This window comes from Ovis aries, chromosome X (assembly GCF_016772045.2).
Source record: "Ovis aries strain OAR_USU_Benz2616 breed Rambouillet chromosome X, ARS-UI_Ramb_v3.0, whole genome shotgun sequence".
NCBI classification, from domain to species: Eukaryota; Metazoa; Chordata; class Mammalia; order Artiodactyla; family Bovidae; genus Ovis; species Ovis aries.
This window is the reverse complement of record NC_056080.1, coordinates 114,123,968-114,129,967: the sequence shown is the minus strand read 5'-3', so window position 1 is coordinate 114,129,967 and position 6,000 is coordinate 114,123,968.

Here is a 6,000-nt window from a genome sequence, read left to right as displayed (position 1 = left end):
TTACCACTTTCTAGTTGTGTGAATGCAAACAAAGCACTTAGCATCTTTGTGCCTCTGTAAATGGGGACGATTAAAAAGAATACATACGTTGTATTGAATAGTCAATATTATAAATTGCTGAGAACAATGTTGGCACAAAACAAGTGCTATATAGTTTTTAGTTATATAAACTATTACAATTGTAATCATTACTATATACCCACTATGTCTACTGCTGTTTCTCCCTTCTTCTTGCATACAACTTCTTCCATTCACTAAAATGTTCTGAGAGGATATTTTCTCTAGAAGGCCCCTCTCTCATAGTCAGCATACGTTACTGGGAACTTTGGTTACTCAATCAGATGTACTACTTGATAACTTTGGTTTTTTTCATACAATGAGAAACAGAACAGGAAAATTTTAATGCGTGACCATTGAGTACAAATAGGAAGAGTATTAATTAGATTGGAAATAAGGAAAATGAAAGTTTTAGTCTCTTGGTTGTTTCTGACTCTTTGTGATCTCTTGGACTGTACCCTGCCAGGCTCCTCTGTCCATGAAATTCACCAGGCAAGAATACTGGAGTGAGTTGCCATTCCTTTCTCCAGGGGATCTTCCTAACCCAGGGATCGAACCAAGGTCTCCTGCATTGCAGGCAGATTTTTACCATTTGAGCCACAAGTGAGTGTATGGAAATAAGGAGACCTCGGTTCTAGTACTTGTCCTGTCATTTTTCTCTGCCCTTTGTGTGATATTGGACAACTCTTTTTAATCTTTTCAATTTTCCGTTAAAAGAAGCAACAGTTAGAACCGAACATGGAACAAACTGGTTCAAAATTGGGAAAGGAATACATCAAGGCTATGTATTGTCACCTTGCTTATTTAACTTACATGCAGAGTACGTCATACAAAATGCCAGGCTGGATGAAGCTCAAGCTGGAGTCAAGATTGCTGGGAGAAACATCAACAACCTCAGATATGCAGATGACACCACCCTTATGGCAGAAAGCGAAGAGGAACTAAAGAACTTCTTGATGAAAGTGAAAGAAGAGACTAAAAAAGCTGGTTTAAAACTCAACATTCAAAAAACTAAGATCATGGCATCTGGTCCCATCAATCATGACAAATAGATGGGGGGAAAGTGGAAATAGTAACAAACTTTATTTTCTTGGGCTTCAAAATCACTGCAAATGGTGACTGTGGCCATGAAATTAAAAGACATTTGCTCATTGGAAGAAAAGCTATGACAAACCTAGACAGTGTATTCAAAAGCAGAGACATCACTTTGCTGACAAAGATCCATCTAGTCAAAGCTATGGTTTTTCCAGTAGTCATGTATGGATGTGAGAGTTGGACCATAAAAAGGTTGAGTGCCAAAGAATTGATGCTTTTGAACTGTGCTGTTGGAGAAGACTCTTGAGAGTCCCTTGATCAGCAAGGCAATCAAACCAGTAAAGGAAATCGGTCCTGAATATTCATTGGAAGGACTGATGCTGAAGTTGAAGCCCAACACTTTGGCCACCTGATGTGAAAAGCCGACTCATTGGTAAAGATCCTAATGCTGGGAACGATTGAAGGCAGGAAGAGAAGGGGACAACAGAAGATGAGATGATTGGATGGCATCACTGATTCAATGGACATGACTTTGGGCAAACTCTGGGAGATTATGAAGGACAGGGAAGCCTGACGTGCTGCAGTCCATGGGGTTGCAAAGAGTTGGACATGACTGAGTGACTGAACAGCAGCAATTTTCCATTGAGGCATTTTTAAAATTAGTTGGTCTAGAATGACATTCTAACATGTATACTATCATGTGAATTGAATCGCCAGTCTATGTCTGACGCAGGATGCAGCATGCTTGGGGCTGGTGCATGGGGATGACCCAGAAAGATGTTATGGGGAGGGGAGGTGGGAGGGGGGTTCATGTTTGGGAATGCATGTAAGAATTAAAGATTTTAAAATTTAAAAAATAAAAAAACTAAATTATTTAAAAAAAAAGAAAAAAAAATAAAAATTTAATTAAAACAAAAAAAATAGAACAATAGTTTTCAAATGTTTATTATTTATTTGTATCAGTGGAAACTTTTTTCACATAAATATTAGGTAGAAGTTCAAAATATAAACATGGAGTTGCTGCTTTAGTTAAAGAGAAGATGAAGAGCTTCCAGAGACACCTGTTAGTTAAGCATTGGGCCATAGGCACTGAAACCACATAATTGAATCAGTGTTGTGCTAGTAAATCAGTTCTCCTAGAGCAAGTAAACTTTGATCAGTAATTTTCTTACCATAGCCAACCTTCAATGCATAAGAATTGCCATGCTTTACTGTGTGCAAACACTCTTTAGGAATAAAACCAGTCCATTAGCCCAGGTCAGCTAATTACAATACCTACCTAGTGAAGAGCAAGTCTCTGAAGGTTATGCTAGAGGTAGGTGAGGTTTCAGAGAAAAATAAGGGGAAGCTGCTAAGCTACTAAGTTGCTTCAGTTGTGTCTGACTCTGAGCGACCCCATAGACGGCCGCCCACCAGGCTCCCCTGTCCCTGGGATTCTCCAGGCAAGAACACTGGAGTGGGTTGCCATTTCCTTCTCCAGTGCATGAAAGGGAAAAGGGAAAGTGAAGGCGCTCAGTCGTGGCCGACTCTTCGCGACCCCATGGACTGCAGCCCACCAGGCTCCTCCGTCCATGGGATTTTCCAGGCAAGAGTACTGGAGTGGGGTGCCATTGAGGTAAGAATAAAAAGACAAAGAAAGAGACAGTCTCTCAAGAAGGAAAACTCAGGTAGGTGTCATAAACACACAAAAGCATCATGAATTTTCAGGATACTGGAGTGTGTTGGCAGTAGGGGAAGAGACATGGAAAGGGAAGAATAAAAAGGAGTTGCAGACAAACTTCTTTCACAATGTCACCATTTTGCTTGGAAATGGCCTTTTTTAACTAGTGGAGGGAAAATGGAATCAAGGGTATCCTACAAAAGATGCAACACTCAAATGTTTTTCTACTTGAATTTGGATTTTTAAAATTTACATTTGAGTATATGTTGTAGGAGTTCTCTTGAAAGTAAATATGACATGACTCAGGAGAAGGTGAGTAACTAGTTTTCTTCTCCTGCTTTGCTATTCAATTACTTGCTGCAGCCTGCTTCATGTTATCAACCATTATTTTTCAATGTGATATTTAATTTTTCCATAATCTCCATCAGCCTGCCTATTAGTAGCCACTCCTCCATTTGTATTGACAACTGACCATTTCTCTTTTTGTGTAGAGTGCAAAATCTGAAATCTACTTCCAACTAATAGTGTTGAGTAAGCCTCTCCTATATATAAATGGAACCTCAACTGCTCACTTGGCACTTCTTAGTATAGGAAAGAGAGTAATGTGAGTTTGAAAGGATGTCTCAGACTTCCCTGGTGGTCCACTGGATAGGAGTCCACCTGCCAATGAAGGAGACATGGGTTCCATCCCTGGTCTGGAAATGTTCTACATGCCATGGCAACTAAGCAGGTGCATCACAGCTGCTGAAGCCCAAGTGCTCTACAGCCCATACTCCATAAGAGAAGCCACTGCAATGAGAAGCTGATGCATCAAAACTAGAGAAAGCCCATGTGCAACAATGAAGATCCAGAGCAGCCAAAAATAAATAAATAAATATTTTTTAAAAGCAAGCAAACCATGAATAGTTACTTTGAATGACTCAATAAATTTATTTTAAAAAAAGAAAGAAAAAAAGTTTGTTTTTGTAGACAAATTCAATGAAAGGTATAAAGATATCCACGAAGCTGTGAATTAGGTGATTTAGGCATAAACCATCAGTAGTCTTCTTATACTGAGGCTGTAGTTGCTCAATAAAGTTATTGATATCAGGACATTGAGAGTATGTGCTAAGTCATGTCAGTCGTGTCTGACTCATTGCAACCCTTTGAACTGTAGCCCACCAAGTTCCTCTGTCCATGGGATTCTTCAGGCCTGAATACTGGAGTGCCCTTCTCCAGAGGATCTTTCTGACCCAGGAATTGAACCCGCGTCTCTTACGTCTCCTCCATTGGTAGGAGGATTCTTTATCACTAGCACCACCTGGGAAGGGAACAGAGAAATGAGGCAAGTGGGACAATGCTTAAGTGTTAATGCTTTATTTATTTATTGCAATCAGTGACTTTATTCAAATTCAAATTACCCTCTTTATAGGAGAGGGTATGTAGAGGATTTCTGGAAATTGACCACGGTGATGGTCACTGATATCTGTGATTATGATTCAAAAACTGAATTGTACACTTTAAATAAATAAATTGTATATGTGAACTGTATCTCAATAAAGTTGTTTTTTTTTAAAAAGTCTTATATACCAATGTTCATAGCTGCATTATTTATAATAGACCAAAAGTGGAAACAACCCAAATATCCATCAGCTCAAGAATGGATAAACAAAAATTGGTATATCTATACAATGAAATATTATGCAGTCATTAAAAAGGAATGGACTACTGATACAGGGTACTACATGATGAACCTACCTCAAAAACATTATGGTAAGTAAAAGAAGCTAGACACAAAGGGCTACATACTGTGATCCCATCTATGTGCAATGTCCAGAATAGGTAGATCTGTAGAGACACAGAATTGTTCCTGGGGATGTGGGTAGATGGGACTTGGGAGTCGATATTAACAAGTATGGGATTTCTTTTGGGGGATGATGGAAATTTTCTTATTAGACAGTGGAGATAATTATACAATATTGTGAGTATATTAGAGATCACTATACTGTACACTTTAAAATGGTGAATTTTTATGTTAGTTTATCTCTGTTTAAAAACTGCCCCCAAAAAGGCTATACAGGAGTAAATCCTGATTAATGGTAGTCCTGGGTGAAATAAAGGAACATGGGGACAGTTAGTCAAAAGAACCAGAAGCCTGGAGAGGAGTTTTAAGGATAGACTAGTCAAAATCATCCAAATAATTTCCCATGTGCTTATTCCATTCTCATCAGGCATCTTTTTTTTATTATAATTTGAAAGAAAATTTGCTGACCAGAGTTTCCCAATCTTCTTCGCTATTATATTTTTCAATAAAATACATTATAAATTGGATTAGAATTTTGGTTTGGTTCATCCCTCTGAGGCAGATTGACTCTCCTTCCTCTTACTTTTAGTTTAGATGTGCAGGCTCAGACACTTATACAGAATTTGAGAAAATTTCATTATTCAAGGGACCCTCACGGAAAACACAGGGGCCAAAATGGTCAGGACTTTCTTGAGAGGCAGAGTGAGTGCATTAGGCCTTTATTGTCTCTAAGGGGTGGGACTCATTAGCTGTAGATTTGCAAGTTTTAAATTTCCCTCTTGCACCAAAGGAAGAGGCAGAGGGCTGGAGAGTTGTGAGTCTGAAATTTCCCACCTGCACTGAAAGAGAAGATACCATGACTGTAAACTTCCTAGTTTTAAATTTCCTACTGACAACAAAGGAGAGGGCACTGAGCTTTCTTATCAACCCATCAAGAAGGAGGGGCCACCTGTATGAAAGTGAAAGTGTTACTCAATCATGTTTGACTCTGTGACCCCAAGGACTGTAGCCTGCCAGTCTACAGGAGCCCACCATTCTCCACGGTTCATGGGAATTCTCCAGGCAAGAATACTGCTGTGAGTTGCCATTCCCTTCTCCAGGGGATCTTCCAGGTCTCCTGCATTGCAGGCAGATTGTTTACTGTTTGAGTCACCAGGGAGTGAAGTGAAAGTTGCTCAGTCCTGTCCGACTCTTTGAGACCCCATGGACTATACAGTCCATGGAATTCTCCAGGCTGAGTGGCTAGCCTTTCCCCTCTCCAGGCGATCTTCCCAACCCAGGGATCAAATCCAGGTCTTCCACATTGAAGACGTATTCTTTACCAGCTGAGTCACCAGGGAAGCCCATGGCTAATTCATGTTGATATTTGGCAGAAACCAAAAAATTCTGTAAAGCAGTTATCCCTCAATTAAAAAATAAATTTAAAGTTTTAGAAAAAGAGGTGGGAACAACCACGAATACTTTA